This window comes from Balaenoptera musculus, chromosome 6 (genome assembly GCF_009873245.2).
Source record: "Balaenoptera musculus isolate JJ_BM4_2016_0621 chromosome 6, mBalMus1.pri.v3, whole genome shotgun sequence".
NCBI classification, from domain to species: domain Eukaryota; kingdom Metazoa; phylum Chordata; class Mammalia; order Artiodactyla; family Balaenopteridae; genus Balaenoptera; species Balaenoptera musculus.
In genome coordinates this window covers 21,773,103-21,790,011 of record NC_045790.1, presented here as the reverse complement: position 1 = coordinate 21,790,011, position 16,909 = coordinate 21,773,103, and positions in this window count along the sequence as shown.

Genomic DNA, 16,909 nt, shown 5'->3' with positions numbered 1-16,909 from the left:
TGGCATTTTTTGTCCTTTTTTATGGCTGAGTAGTATTCCATTATATATATAGAGAGAGAGAGAGAGAGAGAGAGAGAGTACACTCTTGATAATTGTACATTTTATGGGTTTGGATAAATGTATTATGATATATGTTCATCATGATAGTATTATACAGAATAGTTTCACTGCCCTAAAAATCTTCTAAGCTCTGCCTCTTCATCCCTTGCTCTCTCCCCCTTCAATGACAACCACTAATGTTTTTAATGTCTCCATTGTTTTGCCTTTTACAGAATGTGGTATAGTCAGAATCATCCAGTATGTAGGCATTTCTAGATTGAGTTATTTCTTCCTTTTTTTAATTGAAGTATAGTTGATTTACAATATTGTGTTAGTTTCAGGTATATAGCACAATGATTCAGTTATATATATATGTCATATATACATACACACATATATATATGTATATATATATATATTCCCTTTCAGATTCTTTTCCCTTTTAGATTGGTTGTGTCATCTTTGAGACTGAACCAACTCCTTTGTGATCTTAGGCAAATTACTCAACTTCAGCCTCCTCTTTTCTAACCAGGTGATATAACCCAACTCACAGGATTGTTTGGGGCATTAAGTGAAATAAAGTATGTCAACAGGGTAGTAGATTAATATATGGAAGTAGCTTTTGTGATTTTTAGAGCAAGAAAGAACCTTAGAAATCATTGAGTCCATTGATCATCAAATCAATGCTATTTAGACAACACTTACCAGGTACCAGGGGCAGTTTTGAGAGTTTTACACATATTAGCCTGTCTAATCCTCACAACCACGCTATTCGATAGATACTATTATTACCCCAATTTTAGTATGAGAAAACTGAGAAACAAAGAGACTAGGACACTTGCCCAAGACATCTTGGAGTGGGTAAGCAAGATAAAGCTATTGATACAATTTCTGCTCTTTCATCAACTGGGAGGAGTGCTCGCAACAATTCAGTTAAAAAAAAAAAAAAAGAATGTTGTTTAAACAGGAGATCATTTGAAAAGGACTGATAACCACTCCTTAGCTATTGCAAAGACATCTCAAGTTTCTAAAGAACTACTGGTTGGGACCTACACCAGGGTGCGAGGAGCCATGGACCCAGACCTGAAGTGTCAGCTACAGTCCTCCTCCCAAGCCCACAGAGCCCCAGGCAGTGTTCCCTGATCATTTCCCATAAGTTTGCAAGAAATGCCTTTGGATGCTGTAAGGAGGGACCACCCACCCTCATTATACACAACTGTGCTCTTCTGGGAAGAGAGTCTGTAGCTTCCATCAGATTCTCAGAGGGGCTTATCATCCCAAACAAGGTTAATTTACTAAACAAGCTACCAGTCTAAATCTTAAGCTCCCCCCAAAAACCTAAGAGACAGAACTTTCTTCTTTTTACTCTTACAATGAAAAGAGCTCCAGTTTCCCTGAGCTGCAGGGGCTCCTTGAGCAAGATTTACTCATGTGGATAAAGGAGAGTCAAGTGGTGGTGTAATGAGAGGGGAAAAAAATCCATTTTTTCACACTCTTATGTTCTGTTCCTGGGATCCTGCAAATTAAACTGACAAAAAAAAAAAAAAACAGATTAAGGTGAGAAAAAGTTTATGTCATATACAAATGAGGGAGCCTCACAGAAATGAAATGAAAAAATGAGTGAAAGATTGTGGAAACAGGACAAAGGAAAGGGGGTTTATGTTTCTAGGGGCAGTAAATTGAGGGAAGATAAATATATGGGGGAAACTAACGGAAGATAAGGGTTGTTTTAGTAAGGTTTGTTGGTGGGGATCCATCTCGGTATTGACTCTGTGATAAGAATGTTCTCTGCTTAGTATGGAGAGAGCACTTTATCACTGGAAATTGATGACCTGCTTTTAGGTGAGAAGGAGGAGGCCAGAGCCCTTTCTGCACCTGCTGTTTCTCAAGTGTTTGCAGCTCAAAATAATCAATATGCCAAAGTGGCATTTTTGCGGTGGCATATTCTGATTTTTCAGTGAGGGGTGTCTCCATCACTCCCCTCCCCACCTGCCCCATCCCACCAGCCTTCTCCCAGGACAGGGTCATTCACTTTCATTAAGCAGGTAAACAGCCTGGAGATTTTTAACCAGAATGGATATTCTATGCAAACAAATGCTCTGGGGACTTGGATGAGCTCTGCTCAATGACCAGAAGTTGTGAGGCCCTGGGATTTGGGCCCCTGGGGGGACCTTCCCAGTGTCAAGGCCTCCGCTGCCCCCCCCCCCTTTCCCTGAACCATCAGGGGCACTGTTTACAGCCACTTAGTTCATTCCATCTCAACTGGAATTCAGGCTGGGCAGCTATATTCCAAATGCTTTCTTCAATGCTTTCGAGGTTTATTGCTATAGAAAGAGTTTTCTGAATTAAACCCATCTAGGTTAAAATCCATTCAAGGTTTTAGCAGAGCTTGGTGAACAAATGCTAATTCGCCTATACGGTTACACTTAGGTAAGGAAACTCGGGCTTGTTGAATTTAATCCAATACTTGGCCCACAGCACTCCAAGGTCTGGAGGGAGTTTGTTTAAGCAATCCTATTTCTCAAAGCCGAAACATAAGTAAATTAAAATTCTTTACTGTATTGGGGAAATTTGAACAGATCACATTTTCCTGGTGGTACTATTTTCAAAAGGAGAACGATGAATCCAATTGTGTGTATTTTACAAGCTAACATAATAATCTCCCTAACACCGTTCTGATGTATAAACAAACAAGTGTGGGTGCCCAAGGGGGAAACAACTGTGCATTTCAATATGAGGAACAAAACGGAAAAGACATCCTGTCTCTTCAACAAAGGGAGATTTCTAGTTCATTTTGAGCAGGGTTTAAGGGTTACACTATAAAATCTTTTAAATAACATTTTATTATGATAGAAATAAATATATGTTCATTGTATAAAAACTTTAAATTGTTCAGGAAAGCATCAAGGGCAAAAATCACCCTTGATCCTTCCCCACAAAGGTAACAAACCAATTATTATTAATACTTGCAATGAGTAACTTGATTAGTGATAGAGTTAGTTTAGGGGGTAGGGGAGTAACATTTAAAGAAGAAATGCTTGAAGATGGTCCACATAACACATAAAATCAAAATAATAATAATAATAGTTATATATATATATATATATATATATATATATTTTAAATATATATTAATTCCGTGGAGTAGGTATTCACCCCATTGTATAAATGAGAAATGTTTTTCTGAATGAATTTCTGCTGGCATCTTTATGAATTGTCCTATTTATAATGATACTGTTCCTGAGTGATTGGAGCAATAACCATAATTAATGATTAGCATTTAATGAGCCCTACACTTTGTCAAGCACTTATTTGATTTTTTGATTTTTTTTGTCAAGCACTTATTTTGATTTTGCCTCAAAAACCAGGCAAAACCTCTCACGAATAACAAACTTTTTATGACTAAAAATTTAATCGTTAGGTCAAGATTAATTAGCAGGATATTATATTAAGATATTAGAAAAAATCCAGTGCCTTTGGCATGGAGCACCCGTTGAAATGGTAACTAGCGTAAAACAAAGGCTACCTCTGACTTTAGAACTGTTTTGCATCAGTTACACACACCAGGAGGGAGGCACCGGATTTTGGACCCAAGGGATGACGAATGGAGCAGTCACGTACATAATGGAGTCTAACCCTTTGAATAAATAAATATCTGCAAGTCCATACTGGTGCAAATAAAAACTTGAATAAGTAAATAAATGGGGAAGTAGCAACAGCTCTTTCTTACAGGTGAATCCCAGTGAACAATGGTATAAGGAACGAGGGAAATAATAGAAAATCAACATTAGGTGGATACAGACATAATAATCGTTGTAGGCAAGATCCGCCGATGGGTGTGAAAATTAGTGAGGAAACGTTTGAGAAGAAATAGGATAGTTGCATTGTCTCAAAATATCCCCCCCCTCCAATAATGACACTGCATAGTGGGGACCCCAACAGACAACCTTCCCCAGGGGACTGAGGGTGACCTCACCAAGGATCAGACAGACCCACATGAGGAACACGGAGAGGGCACCTTGCACTAAGAAAGGTGCAACACCGCTTGGGTGGTTTTCCTGCTGAAAATGTGTAACCTCAACCTAATCATGAAAAAGCATCAGACCCAAATCAAGAGGCATTCTATAGAAATAACTGACCAGTGCTCTTCAAGACTATGTTAAGGCCATGAAGGACAAAGATGACTGAGGAACTGTCCCAGAACCGTGGAGACTAAGGAGCCATGATAACTAGATGCAAGGTGGGATCCTGGAACAAAGAAGGGACGTAGTGGGAAAACTGGTGAGACTTGAATAAGGTCTGTAATTTGTGTAGTAGCAACCTTTCAACGCTAATTTCCTGGATTTGATCACCATGGTTTGGAAGATGTTACAGGAACCTGGGTGATGGTATGCAGGAACTCGCAGCCCTATTATACAACTTCTCTGCAAGACTAAAATTATGTCAAAATAAAAAATATAAAGAAAAGAAACAATGGCAACAGAGAGAATGGTTTCCTCCCACTTGAGCACCAAATCACGAGTCCCACGGGTGGTTGCTTTCCGTGGCTGGCATGGATTTGTGATCAGTGATCTGGCTGAATCTCTCATGGGCAACTGGAACAGTCCCAGGAGAATCAAGGGCAAGATTTATTTAGTCTCATGAAAAATGGAAAGGTGCCAGTTATTAGTAATAAGAGAACTGGCTCTTGATCACCAAGACTGGCGTATGACTTGAGCAGAAAGTCGAATTAAGGAATCTTCAAAGATATGCCAACAAATTGACTAAAATGTGTTCATAATTTAAAATGGAAGGCATGCATGATGTTCTCAAGCTTGTGTTGAGATTGCTGGGGGGCAGCAAATAATACCCCTCTTCTCTTCTCCTGAATTCTGAACTAATTGACAAGTAAGACAGTCAGTGACCAGGATACCAGTTAAAGTGGATTGGAGAAAAGAGTTTTTCCTTTACTTTCTAAGGGCTTTTTTCTCTTAATATCCTCCCCCAGCCCCATCCAGTCACAGGCAGATCTGAGCCACCACAGCCCCTGAGAAGGCAGAAGAGCCCAATGACCAGATCTGGAGAGTCTGTTACCTCCAAAAGTCATGGATGATCCAGAAACCCTCGGCTTCCCCCAAACACCCATCAGAGAAATTCCCCTCTTCCCTTGTGCTGACTGGAGTGAAGGAGAAGAGATTCCTTGCTCCTGGGCTAAGCTCAGAATGCTGGGGGGAGAAAAAGGGAGGATGATTTCCCTACAGCTTATATCTAAAAGTCTAGCAAAACTACATGAATTAAGGTTGCCAGGGGCTGGGGGAGAGGGATGAATGCAGAGTTAGTGTTTGATGGGGACAGAGTTGCAGTTTTGCAAGATAAAAAGAGTTCTGTGGAGGGATGGTAGTAACATAACAATGTGAATGTACTTAATGCCACAGAACCATATACTTAAAAAATGGTTAAGATAGTAAATTTTATGTTATGTGTACTTTCCACAATTTTTAAATTTTTAAATTGAAAATGAAAAAAGAGGTACATGAATTAATAACATGGCCACAAATCAATTATGACTTTACTGTACCAGTATTATTCAAAAGCAAAATGAAATGCCATCACTATGTCTGGATTTATGCCTGCTCTGGAGAGAAGCAGAAAATGATCTCAGAAACTTTCTTTTAATTATTCTTTCTCCAAGGACCACAGCATAGGGATGACCAGAAAAATATTTCTCTAAGCCTTTGTACTTGCTTCAGGAGTGAGTGAGTGAGAGGATGCCGTGAGTTTCCCAGTGATGAACAGGGAAGAAGCTAACATGGGGTCCTAGCAAAGATAAAGTCAGTGGAGACAGTGATTGTGGGGAAGTCATTCAGGATAGCGTTTTGTTCTACATCAAAGGCACAGATGATGGACCCTGATCAAGGTCTCATGGGGAGGTAGAGGGGGCACTGCGTGCCCTTCCCAAGATCCCATCTTGACTCCTCTGGATACAAAGTGGCTCTGAGACGGCTCCAGATGGAGACTGAACCCATGACCTCTCCGCATAAAGACATCATGACACCCACTACGCCATCTGGGGCTCATAAAACCACATTCTCTATCTTTTCTTGGCTCTCAGGCTAGTCAAAAGCTGAAGGGCAATATTTGGGACGGCTCTGGTTTATTCGTGGGCTTTAATTCAGAACACATTTCCACAAAGAGAGGCAGAACAAAGCACAATAGCACTAAAGTTCAATTTACATTCTCAGTCAGTGAAACAAAATGGAAATAAAAAACAGTTGTGCAAGAGTCATTTATAACTAAACTATGGCTCCAAAAGAGCCTTTCCTATAATGTCATGGAATAAAAGACATTTTTAAACCACCAGCAAGAAAAGCTTAAGTGACCAAAAAAGGAGAGGTGAAGGCTTTCTATTACAAAAAAAAATTAAATGAAATTAGAGCACCCATGGCAGCGTGCAATCTCTCTCTCCGAATTTGGCAGATACAAAGTCATTTCAGTATCTCCTGATTTAAAGTGTTTTCCTCCTGGTGATGTTGGTTTTGGTGCTGCTAGGCATTGGGAAGTCAGTGCTGTCACAGGAAATTCTGCAGGTTTCACTTCACAGTTTGGCGAGACTCCTCCAAGACCACAGCGCTTGTCTGCCATCACATCTCCGTGATTTCCAGGTACAAATTTGCCATAGTGAGTTATGTCTGGCTTGTTCTGCAAAAAAAATTTACCAAGTGCTAGCAGATGGCTGCAATTGCAACCACCATTGGCAGCTCCGCAGTTAAGAACCAGCACACAAAGCACGAGTGTTCTTACAGGATGGGAACCGTTCTAAGATTGCAGTGCTAAATAAAGGGGCTCCCTGAGTTAAATTTCAAACTTGATCTCCCACAGCTAGTCAGCAGCAGAACCAGAAGGAGACTCTTGACTCCACGTCTTGCACATCTTCTGCAAAGCTAAGAAATGAAAGTTCTTAGAAGAACACACACAAGCCTTCACAAGACTGGTCCATAAAGCTGCTCACAGCTCCTCGGGGTGCCAAGCTATCCTCACCACCAGGCCTTCATTTGTGCCATATTTTCTCTGAAACGTTTCTGAGTCCCCGTGTTAGTTTGTCACTGTCTGTTTAGTGTTTCTTTTACAGGACCTTTCCCACATTATATTGTAACTATCTATTTATAGGCCTGTTTCCACAGTTGTACTGTAAACTTCCTAAGGATATGGGACATCCCTCAGTCATCCTTGTCTCCAGGGATTTCAGCCCAGTGCTTGGTACGTAGTCAGGGTCTTGTGAAATGTTTATGGAATGGATTAATGCTCCATCCATACTAAATGCAGTAATTTTTCCAAGTTAGGTTTTTTTCCATTTTTGTTTTCCTTTAATTTCTGTATGGATACCTACTAAAGAAATCTACTTAGAAGATACATTTCGATAGGGTAGGAAACAGTTGGAGGGCAAACTTGTTTGTTAGCTCCTCCAGAACCCAATTCATAAAGTCAACTCCTTTGCTTGCCCCTAAGAGAGTTTAGAATGGCTTAATACTTGGATAAACAACAAGGTCCTACTATATAACATAGGGAAGTATATTCAATATCCTGTGATAAACCATAACAGTAAAGAATATGAAAAAGAATGTATATATCTATAAAACTGAGTCACTTTGCTGTACAGCAGTAGTTAACACAACACTGTAATTCAACTATACTTCAATAAAAAATTTAAAAAGAATGGCTTAATACTTGTTTCCCAGACTCCCTTGCAGTTGAGTGTGCCATGGGAGCAGTTATGGCCAAAGATATGTCAGTGAAGGTCCCATGGGAGGCTTCCCCTTCTTCTTGCACTGAAGGTCACCGCAGCCACCTCCAAACAGGGGGCAGCAAATGTGAATCTGAAATCCATCACACCAAGGATGGAGGAGTAGGGAGACAGAAAGATCCGGGATCTTGGGGTACATCACAGAGCAGCTGAACCTACATCGGCAACTATTATCCCCAGACTTCCTGTTCTATAAGAAAAAGAAGCCCTTCTTTTTTTGAAGCCATATTTAGCCCAAAGGTGGCCTAATGTCTTTGAATATTTTCAATTCAACAAAAAATAGTGGAGCAATTGCTCCGAGCAGAGCACTGTGCTAGTTTGAGGGGAAAGACATAGTTTGACTAAGACAAAGCATCAAGGAAGAGGCTTTTTGGAATTTATAGCAAAGCCTATTTGAGAGTGTTGTCATGTTCCCAAGTCTTATAATATTTTGTTTTTTCTGCTATGACTCCCCAATATAAGGCTATGTATGTATTTTTTCTGAACAATTATAAAATAGGTTGTAACTTTCATGACACTTTACCCCTGAATACTTCATAAGGAATCATTTCCAGATGTAATCTAATGCTCAGTCCATATTCAAATTTCCCCAGTTGTCCACCCCAAACATGTCCTATAGTTCAGCCGTCCCCAACCTTTTAGGCCCCAGGGACAGGTTCCGTGGAAGACAATTTTTCCACGGACAGTGGGTGGGGTTCAGGCGGTAACGCGAGTGATGGGGAGAAGCAGATGAAGCTTCTCTCACTTGCCAACCGCTCACCTCCTGCTGTGCAGCCTGGTTCCTAACTGGTTCCTGCTGTGGACCACTACCTGTCTGCGGCCCGGGGGTTGGGGACCTCTGCTCTAGTTGGTTTTTAGAACCACAATCCAAGCATTGCATTCTGTTTTTATCTAAACTAGCCCTCCCAACCCCTTATATGTGCATGATATTGGCTTGTTGGAGAGACCAGGCCAGTTGTCATGAAAAGCGGCTCACTTTAAGGATTTTTTCAGATTGTTTCCTGTTGGTGTTGTTTTATTTTATTTTTTTACTTTTTTTTTTTTTTTTGGCTGCATTGGGTCTTCACTGCTGCGCGCAGGCTTTCTCTAGTTGTGGCGAGCAGAGACTACTCTTCGTTGTGGTGCATGGGCTTCTCATTGCGGTGGCTTCTCTTGTTGCAGAGCACGGGCTCTAGGTGCACCGGCTTCAGTAGTTGCAGCACGTTGGCTCAGTAGTTGTGGCTCGTGGGCTCTAGAGCACAGGCTCAGTAGTTGTGGCACATGGGCTTATTTGCCCTGCAGCATGTGGGATCTTCCCAGACCAGGGCTCAAACCTGTGTTCCCTGCATTGACAGGCAGATTCTCAACCACTGCACCACCAGGGAAGTCCCTGTTGGTGTAATTTTATTGTTGCTCTGTCCCTGTATTTCCTATAACTGGAGTTATGTCTAAAAGTTTGGTGAGATTTGAGTTAAAATGTTTTTAGCCAGAACACAATAGGAGAGACATGTGGATATTTTTCACAGTTTCTTCTCGTCACACAGATCCGTGTGCCACCTTCTACTCCCAGGCAAGCTTCTCAGCCATCGGTCTTGTGACTCCACTCCTTGTCCAGAGCTGCACACTGTCACTGTGCTTTGTCTGATGCATCTTGCGGTCACCTCCATGCCTCTGTGTGTGCTGGGCTCTATACAAAGATCATTTTTCTCCTGTAGTCCATAGTCGTAAGCACAGTGAACATGGCCCCTGTGTGTGGAAAGGATCTGGCACTTGCTTCTGATCAGTAAAATACAGCACAGGTGAAGGAAGGTCACTCCCCTAATTAGGTTGCATACAAGAGAAACTTCCATCTGGCCAGCAGATTCTCTCTCTTGCTGACTTTGATGAAGCAAACTGTCATGTTGGAGAAGTTGATGTGGCAAAGAACTGAGCACAGCCTCCACCAACTCCCAGCTAGGAATGAGCCCCTCAGTTAAACAGCCCTCAAGGACCTGAAGCCTGTCAAGAACAATGAGAGCCCGGAATTGATTCCTTCCCCATTTGAGTTTCAGATGAGACACCAGCCCTGGCTAACACTTTGAGGGTAGCCTCAGGGGATACCTGAGCCAGATCACTTAGCTAAGCTGCACAGGGATTCCCTACCCACAGAAACTATGAGATAATAAACGTATATTGTTTTAAACTGATACGTTTTGGAATAATATATTAAATAGCAATAGATAATGACTACAACCCACATACCACAATTCCATATTTCAAGCCAATTAGTCTTCAAGGACCAGCCTAAATACTTTAGTATCCTTAGTACCCTAATGTTCTGAGTCCCTATTGATCCTTCATTGTCAGAACCACACAATTCATGACTCAAACTACACCAGGACCATTAATACTATCCCTCCAACCGAGACATATGTTCTTTGCAGGCAGGAGCCACATTTAAATGCTGCATTCTGAAGCATCATGCTGTATACATAAGAGGTACTCGCTGAACACTTCTTATTAACAACAGTAGCAATTATTATATTCAACAATCTGTTACAGTGTATACTCACTATAATCCTGGCTTACCAAATGTTGAGAGCTGTATCAGTAGCTATAATCAAACATGTCTATAATACAGAGAGATGTTTGGCCCTGGTAAAGAAAACATTGTTATTTGGGATTTCCTCTTAGTTTTTACTTCTTGGGGAAACAATACAAATGGAGTGAGTTAGTGACAACGATGTTTTCCAGATGTTCTCTAGATATGACAATAAAAATATAAACAAGAGCCTTTTCTTATTTTTTTCCTGAGGAAACTCTAATAATAAGTTCATTGTTAAACCAGTTGACCCTTCCCCACACTCACATTTTCCCCTTAGCTCGGTGTGCCAAGCACAGGAAGGACTTAAAGAAACCATGTGTTGGTAAAGGTACTTCAGGGTCCCCAGTGCAAGATGGGGTCCTAAGCATAGTATTTCTTCCCTTAGAAAGCCCATGAAATGGGAGAAAACTTACTTTTAAATGACAAATCCATCAGCTTGTTGAAAAACAGCAAAAGGGCTTATCAGGGAATCAAACATTTTGCCTAATCGTAAAAAATTAGGTGGCAACAGAGATGTTTGTCCCAAAACTAAAGTTCCTAGTTCATTTCTCAAGGGTCTAAACAATGCAGAGATCTGACAGCATGGGTATTTTTCTCTTAGAGAAGCATGGGAGAGAATGAGGTCATTTTGGACTAACAGGAAATTGGAAGGAAAAATAAAGATATCTCACCCCAAGGGTAAGAAATATATGAACTTACACCACCCCCTGAATAAGAGCATCCATTGACAGTTATGCAGCTCCCTGCCATGCCTACCTTCTCCCCAGCACACCTTCAGGAAAGGGGACTGATGGGAAGTCCTTAAGGAAACACACAAGAAGGCTCACTTGGATGCCTTCTGTCATTAAAATACGTGGAACATCCATGAGAGAAGGACCAAGATGAGCAAACTCAACAGACTTGGAAGAAAACAGAGACAATAAAGAGAGCAGTATGTGCTTGACAGTCTATTGTAAGTAAACAAGGCATCAACAACACTTCCATCTATGGTCTCCACATTGCAATAGAGCCAGGAACCACATTCCCAGAATCTCTTTCCTTGGTTGGTTCTGAGACAGTGTCTGCCCATGAAAGACACGTGCAAGAGATTAGGAGGACAGAAGACGAGAGACCATTATTTAGAGGTGGCAGTTATAATAGAACATGTGAACAGATGTTGAACTCAGAGCATCTCCCTGGATTGCCCTACAGAACTACCCATCTCACTTTTGCGGAGTGAAATTTGGTGGGAGCTTCCGAAGGTTTATGAGAATTGCAGCAGCATCCTGGGAATCTCCTGAGAATCACCAGCTTCTGAGGAGCCAAGCTAAAATTTTTAATGGCTGCTTCACTTAGCTTTATCCCCCCACCTTTAAATAGTTATGTGAACCCCTAAATCTTCGTATTAAAAGCCTTAATACCTGGACAACATACATGACTTTTTTTTTTTATACCTGAGAAAACCCTGCCCAATGTGAATTGCAATCATGATCCTTAGATTCAAGTGCATATACTGCATCAATAAAACAAGAATGGGGGACTTCCTTGGTGACGCAGTGGTTAAGAATCCTCCCACCAATGCAGGGGACATAGGCTTGATCCCTGGTCTGGGAGGATCCCACATGCCTCAGAGCAACTAAGCCTGTGCGCCACAACTGCTGAACCTGTGCTCCAGAGCCCATGAGCGACAACTACTGAGCCCACATGCTGCAACTACTGAAGTCCGTGCACCTAGAGCCCATGCTCTGCAACAAGAGAAGCCACCGCAACGAGAAGCCCGCTCACCACAATGAAGAGTAGCCCCCGCTCACCGCAACTAGAGAAAGCCCACACGCAGCAATGAAGACCCGGTGCAGCCAAAAATAAATAAAATAAAATAAATAAATTTATTTAAAAAAAGCACAAAACAAGAATGAGCTGCTAGGAAAAAGGAGCAACTAGGGCAAAAGTTGTTAGAACTTTAAAATTTTATATATTATATATATAAAATTGTGTAAATGTATGATTATTATAACTTGGGATTTCATCTGAAATTTCAAATTATTGATACAAAGTAGATAAAGATGGAATTATTTGTGGTCTATAAGGTAAAATCAAGGAAATTAGAGGTGAGAGAAAACTTGAGACATCAAAATATGTATATGTAAGTCAAACAAATTGGTTAGATTCTTTGAAGAAGAGAATAAAGTCAATAGGCAGATAAGGGACAATAAAAGAAATAATTAATGTAAGAATATTTCTTAGAGATGAACAAGTTTTGAGATTTAAAGAATCCACCAAGTACCAAACAGAAAAATTTACAAGACACACACCTAGGTACAATTTGGAGGAACTCCTAACATCAAGGATAAGGAGGAAATCCTAAAACTTTCAAAGAAGATAAACAGTTTATTTCATGAACAACAAGAATTAGACTGAGGTCTCTATCTAATGCTTTTTTTAACACTGGAAGATAAGGAAGCAGTGCTTTCCCTCTTAGGGGAAATTATTTTGAACTTAGATTCCTGTACACAGCCAAAATATCGATGAAATCTGAGCAGAGACAAGGACTATGTTGGACTTGGAAAGGTAAGCTTTTGATTGCAGGCAGCAGGAGCCCTGAGGTAAGGCAGCGGTCACATGGGGTTGCTTCAGGGATTAATGATGGCTCTAGAGACCCTGTTCCTGTCTGTCCATCTCCCCATTCTACCATTTCTAGCATCCGCTTCATTCTAAGACTCGCTCCCATTAGGGTGTCAAGTTTCCTAATTTACATGCATCAGGAGAGAAGGAGTGGAAACTCTACTTCCTTCCCTTCAATCTGATGAAACTGACTCAAGCCGTGTGTGCCCTGCACAACATAACATGTGCTGATTATCTTAAATTAATCCACAAACTCAGTCATGTGGTTGAAGTGGGAGAGGGGTAAATACCTCAAAAGGGTTTTCTTGGAAAGAAAGAAGGAAAATGGGTACTGGATTGCCAAATAACAATACACTACACACTCTTGTATCCCTTCCAAAAAAATGATTTAAGGATATACTCCAATAAAATAGAAAAGACCTTCAGGAAAAAGGATGACACCTAAAGAAGAATGGTGAGCAAAGAAACGTAGAGATATATCTGATAGTTGTCAATGATATGGCTATAAAGTGGAACTCAGCTTTTGCATAAGCATTCCTTAAAAATTAGAAGCAAACATTGTTTTTCTAAAATAAGGTAATCTGGAATCACAATTCCCAATTATTTCAGCAAAATACAGGAGAAAGAAGCAGTTAAAAGACTAAGTCAACAAAAACACCAGAGAGTTTGTCTTGAAAGGTAGGAGAGTAACATAAACATATTTATTCTCAAAATTATAAAATATATATATATATATATATTTGTCCAAGTGGTAGTGGTGAAATTATGAATATAGAAAAATAACAGATTCTTTCTTATTAAACATTAGGGAAAAGCATAATAAAACAACAAGGAAAAACAATTTCTTTTCTTTTCTTTTTTATTTTTGGCTGCGTTGGGTCTTCATTGTTGTGTGCGGGCTTCAGTAGTTGTGGCGTGTGGGCTCAGTATTTGTGGCTCAAGGGCTCTAGAGCACAGGCTCAGTAATTGTGGCGCACTGGCTTAGTTGCTCCGCAGCATGTGGGATCTTCCTGGACCAGGGATTGAACCCGTTTCCCCTGCATTGACAGGAAGATTCTTAACCACTGCACCACCAGGGAAGTCCATCCATCATTTTGGTAAACACTTGTTTTTATAAACTTGAGTTTTGGTAGGGGCAAAGGGAAATATACTCTTGTAGAAGTATAAATGTATAAGCCGTCTGGAAGGGGATTTACTAATATCTCTCAAACATTCAAACACATATACACTTTTAACAAGCAATTCCCCTTCTAAGAAACTTTAGGAAATATTTGCACTTGTTCATACAAATAAATGTTGACAATGATCCATGGAGTATTACCTAAAATTAAAAAAATGACCTATAAGCCCTCTAATAAAGGAACGACTGAATTGTTGAATATCCATACCACAGAATCTTCTGCAATAGTTTGAAGCAGAGTTTGGTTAAGTTTTTTCTGTAAAGGGACAGATAGTAAATGTTGTAGGTTTTGGGTGCTTTATGGTCTCTTCTTCAACTGCTCAGTTCTGCCACTGGAATGCAAAAGCAGCCCTAGGCAATACTAAAATGAATGAGCAAGGCAGTGCTTCAATAAAACCTCATTTATACAAAGAAGCAACGGGTCGGATTTGACCACAGATTGCCTGCCATTCATTTAAAGGATTTCATTTGATCTAATGTACTGATAAGAAAATGTTTCTATCATGCATTAGTTTAGAGAATCAAGTTGGAAAACAATGTACTATATGGTGCAATTTTGAAAATTACATGTGCATTTACATATACAGTCAATTCTCATTATTCGTGACAGTCGTGTTCTATAAAGTGACTTCCTACAGTGAATTATCCAATACTGAACCATTTGCTCCTAAGGGAAATACAAAGTTAGGTTTCTGTGAGCTGCTGGTCACAATATTTTCACCAACTGCTTAATATATACATAACCTTGTTTTATGTGTGTTTCTACTTAAGGACACCTTATTTACATAATACATATTGTTGATTCATGAACATTGAACTCACAGCCAGCAGCACTGTATCTCATGGGTAGAGGAAGCTTATCTGACACATGATTTCTCCATAAGACACATCACAGCCTTCCTATGCTTAGGACACCAGGTAGCACTTCAACACCACGCTGAAATCACCACCAAATGCACAAAAATGAGAAAAATATGCTGAGTAGACCACGAAAAGGACACTTCTGTACAGCGTGAGCTGAAACAAGATGACAGAATGTCACGTTGTTGACCTCAGCTGAGAACATGGATTCAGGCAACTCACATTTTTGCAGTTCCTTGAATGTGCAAAAATGACCTTGAAAGTACCACGAGTATTGATTTTGAGGTTACAAATAAAATTTAGTGAGTAGATAAATTTGTAAATACAGAATCCATGAATAATGAGGATTGACTGTATATGTTTGCAAACATAGAGGAAAATATTTTAGACAAAAACACTAGAAATAAAAGGTTTACTTCTGGGAAAGAAAGGCGAATTGGGGAACAGAGAGGGAGTTACCATTTTTCTCGTCAACAGTTCTCAAGTGTTTTAATTTTTCATGAGTCCATATTACTTCTGTGGTATTCAAAATGACTTAAGGATTTTTAAAAAGTAATTGAGAATATGGCTTGCTGATCAAAATATTTGAAAGGTAGCCTAGAAATTAATTTGAAAATTTTAGCAAGTACCCAAAAGTCTGTCAACTGATGAATGGGTAAACAAAATGTGGTGTATTCATTGAATGGAAATTTATTCAACAATAAAAAGAAGTGAAGTACTGATATATGCTCATATATGGACCTTGAAAATATTTTGCTGAGCAAAAGAAGCTAGTCATAAAGACCATATATTGTATTCCATTTATTTAAAGTTCTAGAATAGACAATTCCATGGAGATAGAAAGTAGATTAACAACTGCCTAAGGCTGGGAGGTTTCAAGGAAAATGGGGCTGGGAAATCTTTCTTTTAGGGGAGACAAATGTTTAAAATTATATTGTGATGATAATACATTTATAACTCTGAATAAACTAAAAATCACTGAGTTGTACACTATAAATGGCTGAATTGTATGGTGTGCAAATTATATCCTAATAAAGCTATTTTTAAAAGTATTTCAGTGAGAGACTTCCCTGGTGGCGCAGTGGTTAAGAATCTGCCTGCCAATGCAAGGGACACAGGTTGGATCCCTGGTCGGGGAAGATACCACATGCCACAGAGCAGCTAGGCCCGTGTGCCACAACTACTGAGCCTGTGTGCTGCAACTACTGAAGCCCATGCACCTAGAGCCCGTGCTCTGCAACAAGAGAGGCCACCGCAATGAGAAGCCCGCGCACTGCAACAAAGAGTAGCCACCGCTCGCCACAACTAGAGAAAGCCTGTGTGCAACAACGAAGACCCAACGCAGCCAAAAATAAAATTAATTAATTAGTTAATTTAAAAAAATTTCAGTGAGTTATTTCCCTCCAACTCAAATTTAACTTCTTGCATATTTACCTCAGATGACTCTGTGTTCTTTTCTCTGATTTTGTCTTCCTTTGTATCCATCGAATTAAAAGAGAGGATTTCAAAGACTCTTAAAAGTCACATGCTGGAAAGAAAGAGTTGTTAGCTTTCCATGATAGCAGTGTTTGAAGTGATCTTTATTTTCTACTTTTTACCCTTTTTTTTTGATAATACAAGTTTTTTACAGTGAGCATTTATTACTTTAAATACATTTATATTTTTCTTATAAGACTTTCTTATGGCAACTGTTTTGTATTTAACTTCAATTTCCAAATAAAAAATTTTAATTTTTTTTGAAATTTGTTTCTTTTTTTTTCTGATTTGTCACTCTGGAATTAAAGAAAAATGTTTCTGGGTGCTTCCCATAATATGCTTTCATGCTCCAAGAGTGAGTCATATTTCTGAATGGAGCAAAGACAATAAAGATACAAGTTTAATCTTC